A 17,864-nucleotide genomic window follows, 5' to 3' on the forward strand; every position below is an offset into this window, starting at 1 on the left:
AATCATAGCTATTTGCTGAATAGAACGATTCTTGAAAATCAACTTCAGAATAATTGTCTGACCGATGTCACCAATATTATCCTTGATTGCATTCCTCGAATTTTTTCTTTCATTTAACACCTTCTTAGAAAATCATGAATATTTTCAACCAGGCAAAATATTAGATTTTTTCCGAGGTGCACTGCACTTACCTATTCTTTAACGTCAGAAATTAAAATTTACCAAAAATTCCGATTAAGCTCGCTCGGTGAATGAAACGAGCAAAAATGGGTAGTGATTCATTAATTTTTTTTTTTTATGAGTTGCTCAAAATTTATGGTTATTCTTTATAGTAAATGAAAGAAAATTTGGACCAAGTTTTGTTACAAAAATTTCAATTTTAAAATTACCTTAGTGAAAATTCATCTATTTTTAACTTTTCGGTCATTCTATTTTATCTTTGAGGACAATTTGACGCTTGTCCAGTGTCTTAAGGGCTAATGATAAAGTTGATGTTCTAAAAGTTTCACGATAAACTAATTAAAAGTAGCTAAATTAATCACAGCAAAAGACGGTCATTATCTGGGAATTAAGTTTTATTAGTTTTTTGTGAAATTTTAAACAATATGAAATTTTTGTTTTGAAAATCGTTGGAGCCGTTTTTTTATTAAAAATAGTTTTTTTTATTGAAAATTTTTACACATTTTCAAAAAAAAATATGCTAGGTATGTCATTCTTAAGAAATTATTATTTGACATATTAAAACAAAATTTCAAAAAAAAATTTATCTGACAGTTTTGAAAAATTTTATTTTTCAAAAAGAAAAATAATTTTTAAACAATAAAAAAAAAATTCTTTTTTAATTACACGGTGTAACACTCAAAAAATACGCGGGCGGAGACCTATCAGGTTTTGTAGAGCTAGTCGCACTGAATACGAAACGGTATTTAAAAATCCCCTAACACCCCCAAAATCTGGAGTTACGGGCAAAAAACGGTTTTTTGGACCTTCGCCCATTGAAAAAAATCTAGCTTCGACAATTTTTTACCCATTTTCGATTTTTTTACAGTTTCTGATAGAAGATAAATATACCTTTTTAACAATGTATAAAACATGTAACTCGGTTAAACCACTTAGAATTTATAAGATGTCGAAGTTCAAAATTTCAATTTTTTTTTGTCATTTGCCCAACTTCGGCATCAATTTAAAGTATATGTTTTCAAAACAACATGCTATTTAAAAAATATATTCTAAAACTATATATATTTCCCAAATGATCGAGGTATTTTTTATGAAAATCACTTCAACATTGGCTTAGAAAAAAAAATTTTTCGATTTCAACCCAGATACAGAAATTGGAACTTTTAGGTATAGAACAAAAATGTTGTTTCGGCACGTAGTAGGATAAGTTGGGCGCCAGGATTTGATAAAAGGTTTTTGTAGAGGAGCTCAATACAAACATTTTTTTCTTTGGAAGGGGGGTCTATCTCCCCCCGTTTAGGTGGGAGGGGCATTTTTCTAAAAAAAAATTATCAAAATAAAAAAAAATTATTAAAAAACAACGGCAACACTTACAGTAATAAATGATACCATTTCCAAAAGGCAAAATTGTGCATTTGATTCTAATTTTTAAATCAATATAATATTACCAATAGTTTTTGAAATAATCGATTTCAAAGTTTAAAATAGGGGAAAAAATTTTTTTTAAAACTCATTTTATACTATTTTTGTCCAGACTGTGAATTTTAGTAAATAAATTACTCACACAGAAAACTGCCTCAATTGATTCCTTATCGAACCGTGAAAACTATATGTTTCTATGTCTTCTAGTTTTTGAGAAAATTGAAAAATAAAAAAAAATAAAAACAAAAAATATTTTGAAAAAAGAAAAATCTGATAAAATAATTTTTCAATTTTCCCAAAAACTAGAAGACATAGAAACATATAGTTTTCACGGTTCGATAAGGAATCAATTGAGGCAGTTTTCTGTCTAAGTAATTTATTTACTAAAATTCGCAGTCTGGACAAAAATAGTATAAAATGAGTTTTAAAAAAATTTTTTTCCCCTATTTTAAACTTTGAAATCGATTATTTCAAAAACTATTGGTAATAATATATTGATTTAAAAATTAGAATCAAATGCACAATTTTGCCTTTTGGAAATGGTATCATTTATTACTGTAAGTGTTGCCGTTGTTTTTTAATAATTTTTTTTTATTTTGATAATTTTTTTTTAGAAAAATGCCCCTCCCACCTAAACGGGGGGAGATAGACCCCCCTCCCAAAGAAAAAAATGTTTGTATTGAGCTCCTCTACAAAAACCCTTCATCAAATCCTGGCGCCCAACTTATCCTACTACGTGCCGAAACAACATTTTTGTTCTATACCTAAAAGTTCCAATTTCTGTATCTGGGTTGAAATCGAAAAATTTTTTTTTCTAAGCCAATGTTGAAGTGATTTTCATAAAAAATACCTCGATCAATTGGGAAATAGATATAGAGTCATTCCATATGAAATCAACAAATTGGAGCCAAAATGTGTGCGGCATGATTTTTAATTTTAATAAAAAAAATTGAGGACAATCTTTGAGGTACTAGAAACAATAAACCACCACTATTTATTTTTTTGACTGTTTAGTTTCTGACCAATACCCATCCGAAGTCGAAAATTCGATCAATTTCACACTGGTGCATAACGGTTGTAGCTTTTTACTTATAATAGGCATTGAAATGGTTGATACTTTTTTTGATAGGGTAGTGTATGTGTATTTCATGTAAAAATATAGAACTAATCCAGAGCAATTTGAAACAAAATGGTTGCCATCTGAAATATTCAAAATTTGTCTTCAATTTTACGATTTTCACCTGCGCCCTGCGTTAATACGGTTACAAATTCAGGATTAATTTTTTTTTTGAATTTAAGTATGAACCCTTGCAATACCACGAAATAATTATCAATGCCCTAGAATAATGTCTTCTAAGAAAAAACAAAATTTGAAAATGCATGTTTTTGAAAAATGCTCAACTTTGGCCTCAAAAAAACCGATGTGGTTCCAAAAATTAAAATTTGATATTTTCAGTAAATATAGTATAAATCTTTGTGAATCGTGGTGACTAAGTGTCATTTTGTTATTTTCAGTTTTTTAGGTAATATGATTTTTTTAAAGTAGTACTTTACAAAATAAAATAAAATAGTTAATAGTCCAGTCAAAAAAGGGTTTAACCTTGAAATGAAATTTTGTTTACTCAATATCTTCGTTTTGCCATTCTATAACTTACCTCAAAAGTCTAGAAAAAACTCATGTCCCAAGCAGCGATTTTCAAGGGCAAATCGTGAAATGGAGATTTTCAAAACTAGCGATAATAGACAATGGTTTTATATACACATATGATACATGACTCCGAGGTATTTTTTAATGGTGATTCCAAAAAATCTAAAATCAAAGCAATCTGGCGTCTTTAAAAAAAGTTATACTTCTTTTTCATCAGTCAACCCATATTATTTTTTTTAATCTGCACCTATTTTAGTTTAATCTGGAAAAGTAGGACTTGCGGACATGAGATTTTTGACATAAGTTATAGAATATCCAAACAAAGATAGAAACCAAAAAAATACCCTATTAGCACTTTTTCAAAGATAGTACAGGATGTTTTTTAGTGCATGTCCTAAAATGTTCGACTTTCTAAAAAAATAGAATTTTTTCATAGATGTATATGTTTTTTCATTGTATTGTTTTGATTCTTAATGATAATGGATATGTAAACCTTCATTCAAAATTTGGTTACCCTGCCATAGCTTTTAAACGTTTTAAGGTAGTAAGTTTGCACCTGTTATAATAATATGTGTTGACAGATGAAAAAGAGGTATAACTTTTTTGAAAGACGTCAGATTGCTTTGATTTTAGATTTTTTGGAATCACCATTAAAAAATACCTCGGAGTCATGTATCATATGTGTATATAAAACCATTGTCTATTATCGCTAGTTTTGAAAATCTCCATTTCACGATTTGCCCTTGAAAATCGCTGCTTGGGACATGAGATTTTTCTAGACTTTTGAGGTAAGTTATAGAATGGCAAAACGAAGATATTGAGTAAACAAAATTTCATTTCAAGGTTAAACCCTTTTTTGACTGGACTATTAACTATTTTATTTTATTTTGTAAAGTACTACTTTAAAAAAATCATATTACCTAAAAAACTGAAAATAACAAAATGACACTTAGTCACCACGATTCACAAAGATTTATACTATATTTACTGAAAATATCAAATTTTAATTTTTGGAACCACATCGGTTTTTTTGAGGCCAAAGTTGAGCATTTTTCAAAAACATGCATTTTCAAATTTTGTTTTTTCTTAGAAGACATTATTCTAGGGCATTGATAATTATTTCGTGGTATTGCAAGGGTTCATACTTAAATTCAAAAAAAAAATTAATCCTGAATTTGTAACCGTATTAACGCAGGGCGCAGGTGAAAATCGTAAAATTGAAGACAAATTTTGAATATTTCAGATGGCAACCATTTTGTTTCAAATTGCTCTGGATTAGTTTTATATTTTTACATGAAATACACATACACTACCCTATCAAAAAAAGTATCAACCATTTCAATGCCTATTATAAGTAAAAAGCTACAACCGTTATGCACCAGTGTGAAATTGATCGAATTTTCGACTTCGGATGGGTATTGGTCAGAAACTAAACAGTCAAAAAAATAAATAGTGGTGGTTTATTGTTTCTAGTACCTCAAAGATTGTCCTCAATTTTTTTTATTAAAATTAAAAATCATGCCGCACACCATATTTGTTGATTTCATATGGAATGACTCTATAGTTTTAGAATATATTTTTTAAATAGCATGTTGTTTTGAAAACATATACTTTAAATTGATGCCGAAGTTGGGCAAATGACAAAAAAAATTGAATTTTTGAACTTTGACATCTTATAAATTCTAAGTGGTTTAACCGAGTTACATGTTTTATACATTGTTAAAAAGGTATATTTATCTTCTATCAGAAACTGTAAAAAAATCGAAAATGGGTAAAAAATTGTCGAAGCTAGAATTTTTTCAATGGGCGAAGGTCCAAAAAACCGTTTTTTGCCCGTAACTCCAGATTTTGGGGGTGTTAGGGGATTTTCAAATACCGTTTCGTATTCAGTGCGACTAGCTCTACAAAACCTGATAGATCTCCGCCCGCGTATATTTTAAAACCTCATTTTTGTAACACCGTGTTATTAAAATTTAAACTTTACAACTACTCTGTATAATATTTTTCGTTGAAATCAATTTAGTCGTTTAGGAAAAAATCAGGAATTAAGATTCTACGGTATTAAGACTTAAAAAAACTTTAACTATTCGGCCTAATATTAGCTTTAATATTTTAATATAAGTAGCTATTTATGGTCAAATAGCCAAAACTTTAAGAAATTCTAGAATACTAAACAAAATTTAATGGACATTGAACAAAATTAAATGCAGAAAATTTTTTATTTGTAACAATTTTTACTTGCGATATAGGTACTATACAGGGTGTCCCAAAAGTTAACGTCGAAACAAAAACGGTAGATAGGGTAGGTGGTGACAGTAATCAGAAAAATAATAAAAAAAATCGCAGCCATATATTTTGTGAGTTATGGGCATTTGAAAAAAAGTCGAAAAAATGGTCAACCTATGACGGTTTTTCATGTGCCGTGACTACAAATCTTAATTCTGAAAGGGTACAAAACTTGAATAATATGGAAAAATTACCTCATAAAAAAGTCGGATTTCAAGAAAAAAAATCTCGGTTATTTATGAAATATTCCCAAGAATGTTACACCATTTTGAAAAGAGAATTGAACACAACAACTTTTAAGGCAACTTGCCGAAACATCGTAGTGCATTTTTTTTACACTACGGCTCATTGAATTAGAGTCATGTAAAATTTTTTAGTACTAAGTTGGGTAAAAAAGTAATATTTTCTTTAAAACTGATGCAGCTGAGGTAAAAATTTTTTAATGCATTTGATAGCAGGGTTATTCAAGGTTCCAACGATTTTGTTTAAAAAAATTAAATAATAGTTTTAAGCTAAGTTCTATCTTGCAATGAAAAAAAATTTTTTTGAAAATCATTATTAACGGTACCTGCCATAGAACCGTTTTTTTTTTAAATCCGATTATCTCCGAAACTGCTTATTCGATTTGAACGAAACTTTTTGTGAAGAAGCATTTATATAATTTTAATATAAACCAAAAATAAAATTTTCCAAAAGATAATTTTTGGATTTAAAAAAAAAATTGGAAATTTTTTTTTTTGAAAAATCAAATTTTTGAAAACGGGACATTGAATTTCTTTGAAATTTTGTTTTTAGATGTTGATTAGTGATTTCTACAAAATGGCATACCAATTTTATTAAAAAACTTTTTTTTCATAAAATTATTTATAAATAATTAGTTTTTTAAAAAACGGCTCTAACGATTTTTTTTCTACAAATGCATCTTAATATATCAATCAAAACTGCATACTTGTTTTGGAGGGCAATTTGATTTTAGATTTTATTTTATTTTTTTTAAAAACGAATTTTATTTTTTTTCCAAATTTCTATATAAAAAGTCTTAAAAATTTAAGCAACTTTAACCTAAAGAGCAAGTTCGTGCGACCCAGTCGTGCATTTTTTATTGTATGCAAACATTTTTTTTTTTTACAATACAAATTTTATTTTCAATGCAATAACATTTTTTTAATGCAAAATAATTTTAGTTGCAATAAATATTTTTTTTAAATTCCAAATGAATTTTTATTAAATTGATATTTTTTACAACCATGGTCCACAATTTTAATCAAAATTGTAAGAGCCATTTTTAAGAAAATCAAGCTTTTCTATTTTGGTCATATGGCATCAAGCATTGGTACCTAATTTTGGTTCTAAAAATAAAATTTCAATTTCGCCTGATGTGGGCAAAATTCAAAACTACCAAACTATGTAGGTATGTAATAAATTACATAGTACTCAAAAATGTCTATGGAAATAAAGCGGTGACTTTGTTATTTTAATCACCATCACCATCACATTTATTTTATTTTTTTAACGGAATACTGTTAACCGTCAAAATATGTTGTTCCTGCTAGAAGTTAGACTATAAATAATTTTAAGAAAAGCTTAAAAACTAAAATAAAATCTAATTTAAAGTTCAAAGAATTTTTTCTATAATTATATTACAACAACATCAATTTCCCTTCTAACATTTTTTTTTTTTTTGCTCAATGAAATAATATAGCTTCAAGGATAATAACTTTAAATGAATAATAGCTCCTGCCCCTCCTTTTTGTCGCAGAGTATAAATATTTATGTTCTCGTTATAATCATAGAATGCACTCAAAAGAATTATTTTATGAATGTCCCCAACTCGCAAAAAAGCACCAAATGCCAAAAGGAAGAGAGCGAGAGATATAAAATTGCTCTAAAATAACTTCATCCCGATTTATGATTCCTCCCCATCATCATCGTTATTATTTTTTTTTTTCCCTTGTACAGAGTTGTTGCTTGAAAGCATAAATAGTACGAATATATCCCATCTCTACCATCTGAAAAAAAAAACACAACACAAAAAACTATATCTTTTCTCTCCAGGATTCATTAGATATTGTATATCTTGTATAGTTCCATATTACACACATCCACTCCACACACACATACAAAAATATTGAAAAGAAATCAATAGAGGAGTCAATTGCAGTGCAATCATTAAAAATAATTACTAGCTTTTGAGTTATAAATGTTTTTGCGATACCCGCAACTACAACGAGTAGTGTATACTCTCTGGAGCTATGGAGCTCGCATGTGGCGCTATTTTACTTTTTTTTTGTGTTTCGCAATAAATATCTCAATCGGAATGAAGTTCCAAGTGGGTGGATGTGGAATGCGGTGCCAGCCGTACGTACGTACCACCACACCATCCAACTTCCAATCGGCAACCAGTGCCAATATAATATGTATTCGTATAATAGTCGTAATATTGGTTTCTTTTTAATTTTATTATTATTTTCTGATTCTGATTTTTATCGACACACTCTTGGATTGGATCGAACGGCCTCAGAGTTCCATGTGTGATTGGGTTTAATTGGCTTGTGCCAACGGGGGCAAAAGTTATTAATTTAATAATAATTCAAAAAAAAAAAAAAAAACATTCCAATTCTTTTGGCTTGAATATGCTAGTGCGGTGTTATCAGAGATTTTTCATCTAAGAGGCGTTCGAAGAATTTGGTTCACAATCAACAGAAATATTGAGGAAACTTTTTGGATCCAGTTTCAACACATTTACGACCTTTAATCAAGAACCTAAGTGACACTTGTTTAAAAAACTGGATTTTTCATTAGAAATTTGTAACAAATTGTACGTACAAAATTTTGTAATAAAACCAAAACCTTTTTCCTAAAAATAAAGACCTTGGGACTTTTTTTTCAAAGGTCCACAATTTTCCGATATTAAAAGTTAGAAAAGTTCCTAAAAAAAGGATCCTGGGACAGTTTTAGAAATTTAATTTTCAAAAGTCCAAAATTTTCCGATATTACAAGTTAGAAAAGTTCCTAAAAATAAGGATCTTGGGACGGTTTTACAATTTTTTTTTTAAGTTCCAAAATTTTCCAATATTAAAAGTTAGAAAAGTTATTAATAAGGATCTTTTGACGGTTTTAGAAATTTTTTTTTCAAAAGTCCAAAATTTTTCGATATTAAAAGTTAGACACCTTTAACACAAAATGCTCCATGAAGTAATAATGGTTCATAAGTCATAAAATTTCATAGATTTTCTGTCTTTTTTTGTCCATGTTTTCAAATCTCCCAACTGTTCAATATTTTTGTGTCCTTAATTCTCCTCGTCTTATTTATTTGATTTCAATTGAATCTGACACTTTTGCATGTAAGTAATTTACAACAATTTACAATCGAGCATTAAACGCTTTTGTAAGCAGCATCAGCGGCATCATAGTTTGCAGCAAATTCTTAAGATTTCAGTGCTGTTGCAAGAGAGCGCAAATATAAAATGCAAAAGAGGATAAATGTACACCGCCGCCGCCGCCGACTTACCAGTTCTATGTGGAAACATGTGTGCATCTCAAAGATACAAAACTTCAGAAAATACAAAGAGAAAATAGAAATCTTCAGAAATCACCAATATACGATAAATGATGGCACAAGCGATGTAGAGATGGAGGTAAACTGCCAAAGACAGCCATTTACAATGACTGTAATTTATTAATTAAATTGATATGGATGCCGATTAAATTTGTGTCTGTGTGTGTGTGTGTGTACCTATTCCAATGATGTAACATAAAATTTTATTACCAAACAGATACATTGGCTATTTTTCTGCGAGTTGAAAGCAAGGAGCAACTAGATTTTTTTGGCGCGCAAAATACTGACGAGGAAAATAGCAACCACATATTGAATTAAATGGTTTGGTTTGTGTGAATGGGATTTGGGATGCGGATGGGAAACTAAAGCCATCATGTCAGTCTTTTTGATTTGATTTTGAAAAAGACTCAAATTATGACAGCAAGAGTGGAGATTGACAGCCAAATTATAAACAGGAACAACTTGAGATATTTTTTGATTTAAGCACTGGAGCCGTAGTTCAGTTTACTCAAAACAAAAGAGTGTATGGTTTTTCACAGAAGTTTGCAGAGCTCTAACTCAAAACTCTAATTTTCTACCTGTGACTAAACTAAGTTACACGAAACCATTCGTCAAACTACCAGATTCTAATTTTTGATTTGTTTTCGGATTCAAATTCGATCTTGAAACGGTACATTGTCATATGGAAAGAAATGTTAAAAATACTCGAATTATTCAGACTTTGTTAATTAAGCCCTGCATCTGAATGAAAACATATTCCATAAGAGGTAAATAAAAAAAAAGGTTACTAAAACAATAAATTGTGGAAAGTTCCATTTGAAGAAAAAGAGGTTGTCTGTAAAGCCGGTTCACGGACGATGATTTTACGTGATAACGTTGTAAGAAAACAGGTTGTGTGCTTTTAAAATGAGTCAATTGAAGCGTTTATTTATTTCAAACAATCATAATTTACAAGAAAAAGCTAAAGCCAATTATTTCTTCTAAATAATAAAACCATTTTTAAATTTTTACAATGCGCAAAAAGTATTAAAACAATTTATTAAAAACAATCATTTCTTATGAAAAAAGCGAAAAAATCATTTTCATCACCCAAAAATTCATTTTTTTTCACCACCTAAAAGCTTTTTGCTTCAGCTCAAAATATATATATCGATCATGTCTATTAAGCATTTACAAAAAGAGCTAGAATTTTTTTAACTCGATCAATTTTCATCAAAAAAAGCAAAAAAAAAAAAAACATATAATTTTATGTTCTCACGCTATTGAATCAATTTTTTTGAAGACAACTTATACAATTTTATATCATGTAAAAGCTTATAATTTCACCTTTCATATGACGTTTCAATCATATTTCTGCGATGCCTAGAAAAAAAGTTAGAATTTTTTAAAGCCAACCATGTCGAAATTCCAAACTGTGATTACAGTACTTCCCACACTGATGGCTGTTCATGATCAACAGATCTCCACAGGTGTTTGGAGGTATTTCGCAATTTTTTTAATTTAACATTGTGTAGCTTGTAGTGAATGTACAGTTATGTGTGATATACCAAATGAAAAGTAACATCATCAGGATGCTAAATAAAGTTAAATCAAATTTGTATTTGCTTTAGATCAAATGATAGAACCTGTTGAATAATAAAACTTTATTTTACCATTTTGCACAGATATAGTCCTGTCTATTATCTATCTACAATATAAATTTTATTTATTTATCTGTTGAAGAAAAAAGATAAAAATAAAAAACGGTTAAAAAAGGTAAAAAAAGGTAAAAAAAAAACTTGGGACAAAAAAACTAGTTTTTCCCGTTATTCGGTCAAAAAGCATTTTGAAACACCAATTTTTTGCACATGTATGCGCACAGTCAAAGACTACATGTTCTATAAGCTTGAGATTTTTTGAAGGCTGCAAAAAATTAAAAAAAATAAAAACTCACCCAAAAATACCAAAAAAAAAAATAAGTAGGTGTTTTTCAAAAAAAAATTCCCCTACCTATAATCACTACTTCGTCAAAGGTCTACTTCATGTTTTAGTTTTAGAAAACCATTTATAGCTTGGTTTTGAAATAGTACTAAATAGTTTGTGCTTAATTTTTTAAATGATACAAAAATGGTTAAAGATCCATGTACAGATCAATGCACTTTAATAAATAAATTTTTATTTTGTTATTTATTTAGCTTTAATATTTCAAACCAATCCTAGTTTCACTTACAAAACACTAAAAACCCACAATTACCAAAGCTTTTACAAATCTCCAGTTTATTGCTCCATCGTGTAGTAATCCAAATCTCCAACAAACATCGGCCACCTGTTCACCAAAAAAAAAAAAAAAAAAAACCATGACACCCTTTTTCCTTAAAACATAAAAAAAAATAAAGTTCGTAGCCAACCAGTCTGCAGCAAAGATCATTAGCCTCCGAAAGAATTTTAATCCAAGATTGTTTCTCGTAGTGCTCCTCCTCTTCTTTTTTTGTCTGCCCATGATGTTCATGTCAGCCATTAGAGATGGCTAACTTAACACAATTTATTTATTTTTAACTTTTTTTTTTATTTTATTTCTAAATAAACTAAAAAAACACACATGCAAATAGATCTATAAGAAAAATAAATAAAAAAAAAAGAAGAAGAAGGTAAAAGGCGGATGACTGAGCACAAAAACAAGCTCCAGAAACAGCCAACATCAGCATAATAGTTATACCTTTTTGCAGACATCAAAGTCGATGAGGCTCTCTAGAAAAAAAGGTCCAAAGCTATTTTGTTGCTCTCCTCAGCTGTAAAGAGTTGTTTTTTTCTTTTTTTTTTTTTTAATTTTATTTACTGTTGGCCTAACATGAGCACGTTTTTATCTGATACTCTAACCAACACTATAACAGATGGACGGACGGCCTTTAACGACCTTGCGATCATTGATCGTGCACATAATCAGGGTTGCCAAATAGAACAATTCAAAAAATTAAAAAAATACAAAAATTCAAAAATACAGAAATTCAAAAATACAAAAAATACAAAAATACAAAAATACGAAAATACGAAAATACAAAAATACAAAAATACAAAAATACAAAAATACAAAAATACAAAAATACAAAAATAAAAAAATACAAAAATACAAAAATACAAAAATACAAAAATACAAAAATACAAAAATACAAAAATACAAAAATACAAAAATACAAAAATACAAAAATACAAAAATACAAAAATACAAAAATACAAAAATACAAAAATACAAAAATACAAAAATACAAAAATACAAAAATACAAAAATACAAAAATACAAAAATACAAAAATACAAAATTACAAAAATACAAAAATACAAAAATACAAAAATACAAAAATACAAAAATACAAAATTACAAAAATACAAAAATACAAAAATACAAAATTACAAAAATACAAAAATACAAAAATACAAAAAATACAAAAATACAAAAAATACAAAAATGCAAAAATACAATAAAATACTAATTTCTGCTGAAAATGTTAAAAACTTAACTAAAATTTTATTAATTAACAGACTTATTGGCAACCCTACCTAATAGATATAGAGATTGGTGCTGCTGGTGGTGGTTGTTGCTAAACTTGTGTCTTTTTTTCGATTTGTTTTTTTTTTTTCTAAACAACTTGTTCAGCAGAGTTGTTATTTCCACGAAGAGTGAGAGGCGTGTATAGTTGTGGCCAAGTTGTTGGTAGCATGCTGGGGGTTAATCTGAGGTGAGTTGTCCAAAAGCGCAAAGGTATCTTTATTTCTTTATTACCACAGACCGAATGTAGGCAGAAGAGTGATACATCTCACTTTTCGGCATTGCTGATTGAGTTATGGGATCAATTCGTGACATTATTGCTCAGTTTTGCTTAAAAAAATACAAAAATAATAAAATTGAAATGACAAAATATTCTTCATTTCAAAGTATGACAACCACAAGACCTCAGTTTTTTTTTCTGTTATTTACACTACATAATTGTCACTCTATTATAAAAAACAACAAATAAATTCCTAAGCTTTATATCATAGCTATTTTTAAGTCGATCATTTCATGAAGACTTGTCTGAAAACAATTTTTGACAGGATGTCAAATTAATCGTCTATTAATGATATTGCATATTTATTTCTTATTTATTCTTTAATTTTTTTTTGCCATCTGATTCAAAGCTGACAAACTTGTTTGCTATGTCACACCAATCAACTTAGTTCTATGTCATGTGCTTAATCCGATCTGAGCTCATATATAACAAACTAGTGACAAAGTGTCAACTATTCAACTTTTGCAGCCGAACGATCAACGACGACGAACGACGCTTTAATGATCACTGATCTTAATCTGTGATATTGCTTTTGGACCATCAACTCACATTTATTTAAGTCACAATAAATATTATAGTTATTGTATTTTTTTTTTTCTTTTTTTTTTTTTGCTGAAACAGTTTGTTGTATGAAATTCTTAGGTGTGATCTTGAGAAGGTATTAATACTTCCTTCTTAGTTTAGTTTTTTTTTTTTTTTTTCTTGGTCTTTTTTGTTTTGTTTAAAAAAGTAGGCGTGTCATTTTAGATAGATTCAAATGGCGCTATATGAGTTTGCAAATTTAATTATGCAACACAAATTAAATATTAATTTAAAATAGATTATGAACTGAATCGTCATAATAAGAATAGTGATTATATTTTTTGTGATATTTTTTTTTAGGAAATAGCTATAATTAATTTAAATATATTTCTGAACAAATGCAGTAATTTTAGTGCAAAAAAAACTGTCGAAATAAAATCAAAAAACAAAAATCATTGTTGCCCTTCTATATCCTTGCAGGATTCAGGGTTGTCATCTGTTAAAAAGTCAGCTTTTTGTATAAATATTCATGAAGATTCACAAAGGATGACATTTGATTGCCATAATTTAGCATGTTGATTAACAAAGTGTGACAAAAGAATGAAATTGTATATGGTTTGATTAGATAGCTTTAAAGTGAAAAACCAAATAAATTGAGTACAGGGCCTTTTTGCTTAATTTTGAGAAATTTGCTAAATTTCGCAAGAAATGACTAAAAACAGAAATTACAAATTTAAAACCAAAACCTTCAGAAAGTTATATATAAATGAATACTGTCGTCTTATTTTAAAATCAAGTTCTTTAAATATATATTTTTGAAAAATTAATTTTTAAACACAAATTTTCGAAAAAAATAATTTTTTAATAACTAACTTTAAAAAATATTGCGTTACTACTCTATTATTTTTAACTTATGTGGAATATCTTTTACACATTTACTTATGACCAGAGATCAATTACGTCCGAGGGAATAATGATAACGTGTAAAAGGGGCTTTACTTCTCTTGCAAGCCATCATGCACGGTTTCCAGAAAGGTACTTCAGATCCCTTTACCACTTTCCCAGTTTCCTGACTTCCTCTACTGTTCTGTCTTCTAGAGTGAGTCGGTTTAGCTGCATTAAATTTTTTTGAAAAGTTATGCATACTTTCAGGCAAAAATCATTAAATCAAATCATTAAAATTACAATTTTCTAACAAAAAGAATTTTCTATCCATTTATTTTATTTCAAATCAAAATTTTCTTTTTTTTTTGATAAGAATAATTTTGTATTGATAAGAATTAAATAATTTATTTCTCGTGAAGAAAAATAGAAATGAAATGTTATTGTTGCTTTTTTAATATTTCTCTTAAAAACCTTGATTTGATGCTTCTAGATTTATGTAGAATAATTTTAAAATAATCGTGTTTTAATGCCATCATCTAAATACTTAAAATAAAAAATAAACATCCTATCATTAGATTTAATTGATTAAACAATTTTTACTTCCTGAACACAATTTTTTTTTATTTCATTGAATAAAAAAAAAACTCCAAACAATTTAAAAAGAACATAAATATCTTATACTTTTTTTTTTGTTATTTTCATTCAAAAAAGTTCTTTAAACTTTATTATTTCACAGTTACAAAGCAAAACCTGACGCAAATAATAAATTGCTATTTTATTCGCTTAAACAAAATCTTAAGTAGCTATACTATGAAAACAACAAACAAATATTCCTCCTACGTCACTGTCCAGTAAATTCTTCAAAAGTCCCCAGCAGCGAAAATCAATTTTATCTACCCACCAAGTCAATAATATGCCGGCAAAAACAAAACAAAAAAAAATACTATTACCAATACCACATAACAAATTCCTTTGCATACATTTTGGCGAATTTAGTAATTTATAATTTGTTTTTTGTTTGTTATTTTTTTCCCGCCGAATATTTGTTTTATTTTTTTTTTTTTATTTAAAATAAAATTGTATTCCTTTTTGTTTTTTTGCAGTGAATTAAAATAGAATTTTCTAAGGAAATCGGTTATTTTTAATCTCAATTTGTCATTTGCAATCGAACTTACTGTGACGCGTGTCACGCAATTATCTCGAATCTAAAAAGCAAAATGTCACCTGGTTACCCATATGTTTTATCTGGTATGCGGAATGCATAAGTATCGAGCTCTCTTGCTCCTGCCACCACCACCTCCAACTCCACCTCCAGCACAAATTTTGTTTGACAGATGACAGATGACAGGTGGCAATTTGCAATTCCAAAATGCAGTCACATGCACGTTTGAGTCATTAGCACATACATCGTACCCATGATGCAATCGAACGCATTTAGATTGTTTCATTATGCAGGAGATTTTTTTTTTGCATCAAATAACAATTCGAAAATGTATAAAAAAAATAGTACGTATACGTCACAGTGTACCAAATTAAAATTTTTATTTAATTTTTTTTTTTTTTAATCTTCTTCGTGTGAAAGCTTCCCATTGACTAAAAGGTCGATAACCAGACAGTAGAGGAAATAATTTTTTGATTATTTATTCAAAATAACTGCATCAAATGCTGTTTATTACAACAACAAAATATGAAACAAGAAAAAATACAATAATAAGCGGATTGAATATGAAGAAGAACAAGTTCTTTTTTTTTGGGAGAGAATTTAATGTGACGACTTGTTTGTCCAGTTAGCAATCCGGATGCTTGAAATTCTTAACACACATTTTTCATTAGGTTTTGACTTGGTTACACTGCGGTGTTTCTAAATAAAACGAGTTTTTTTTAATCATTAAAAAAAAAATTATATAGTTAGCCCTAAGCATAAAATTGTAAGAAATCAATCTTCTTAAAAATAATCGTCAGAAGGCTTAATTTAATCAAAAAATCAAAAAAATGCAAATCAAGGTTTGGGTTAAAAAAAGAGTTAAAAGTGTATTAAATAGAAAAAAAACAGTTGGTAAGAAAAATTGCGTTTCTAGATTTTAAAATTATGTGATTTTTATAATTCTGATATTTTTTATTAAAAAAAGCTTTTATTTAATGTCTGTATCTTTTAAATCGATACAAAACCACAAATTATATAATATATTAAATGAATATCAAATTCACAAAGTAGTCCACTGTGGTGTATGTGTGACATTTTTTTTTTTTTTTTAAGAACAAAATTCCATTTCCTCTTATTGAATAATTGTCCTTAAAAAATCGAATTAAATTTCCTGTCATCCATACCAAAAAAAGCCAATCTCCTTAAAAGTATCGTCTCGACTCAACTGTTCTCACCAAACTTTGTTAAAGTTTTCAAAATAAAACAAAACAAAAAAATGTAATTGAAACTTTTTGTCCCTCAGTAGATGCTATAAATCTTAAAAACAAAAAACAAAAAAAAACTTTAGGCTATAAAAAGTGTCTCTTAAAAATACCTGTCCAATAAATTGTGTCAAACTAGGGTGATATGAATGACGACAAAAAGAGTCTATACTTCTACAGAATACTTAAACAACAACAACATAAAAAAACAGAATAGTATAGGTCCCCATATTGTTAATCAAAGAATGTGACTTATTTCCATTTGCAAAGGGCAAGTATGTCAATCAGATTATGTAAGAACATAAATTTACTTAAACTGGATTTTAATTTTGATTCGAACTTTAAGATTGAATTCAACCGTACAGGTCCTCGTATATATTACAACAACTTTGTAGTCATGACTTGAAAAAAACTTAAATGCACTATGGGGGTCGTATGAATGTGCTCAGAGAAATGAACGTTATATTATAATAATCAAATCTTTCACAATTCAGCAATTAAATTCTTGAAATTCTGTCAAAATTTAGGGATACAGCTCAAAGCCATAAATCTAGACAAAAACCCTTAAACTGAAAATCATAAAACCCCCAATTTTCACTTGCTTGAGATTTTGTCTTTTGAAATTGTATCATATTAGAATTTAACGTGTACCGAAGAGATCAAAAATACAATATTATTATACTGGAAATATGTAAACATTTCTTAAAAAATTTTAGAATCTAAAAAATATTAGATTCCAAAATCTAAAAATTCTAAAATCGGAAATTCCAAATTCCTAAATATTTGAACATGGAAAGTAAACAAAATCCAGAAATTTAAAATTCAAAAACGTCAAAATACCAACAATCCATAATTCTCTCAATCCCTAAAGATAGCCTCGATGGCGCAGTAGGCAGAGCGTAAGTCTCATAATTGAATCCCTAAAGACCGAAAGTTTTAAAGTTTTGCAAAAAATTGTAATTGTCTATTGAAAAACAAATTTTTGTTCTGAAAAATTACATGAGTGCAATTTTTCGAAATTTAAAAATAAAAAATTTTGAAGTTTTGTTCTTTCTGGGCGTTTTATTCATACTTGCCCAACATTTTTAGCGAGCTGTTAATAATAAAATCTAGGAAAGTCAAATTCCAAAAAGTCTAAAATCCTGAAAGTAAAA

The 17,864-nt window shown here is 28.3% G+C and overlaps 1 protein-coding gene across 2 annotated transcripts in view; it reads left to right on the forward strand.

Annotated features, from left to right (window-relative positions):
* The window catches only part of LOC129907248 (BMP-binding endothelial regulator protein), a 163,305-nt gene that overhangs the window by 104,019 nt on the left and 41,422 nt on the right, over positions 1 to 17,864 (forward strand). The window lies entirely within an intron of this gene.

The sequence above is a fragment of the Episyrphus balteatus genome, chromosome 1, assembly GCF_945859705.1.
Source record: "Episyrphus balteatus chromosome 1, idEpiBalt1.1, whole genome shotgun sequence".
Lineage (NCBI taxonomy): Eukaryota > Metazoa > Arthropoda > Insecta > Diptera > Syrphidae > Episyrphus > Episyrphus balteatus.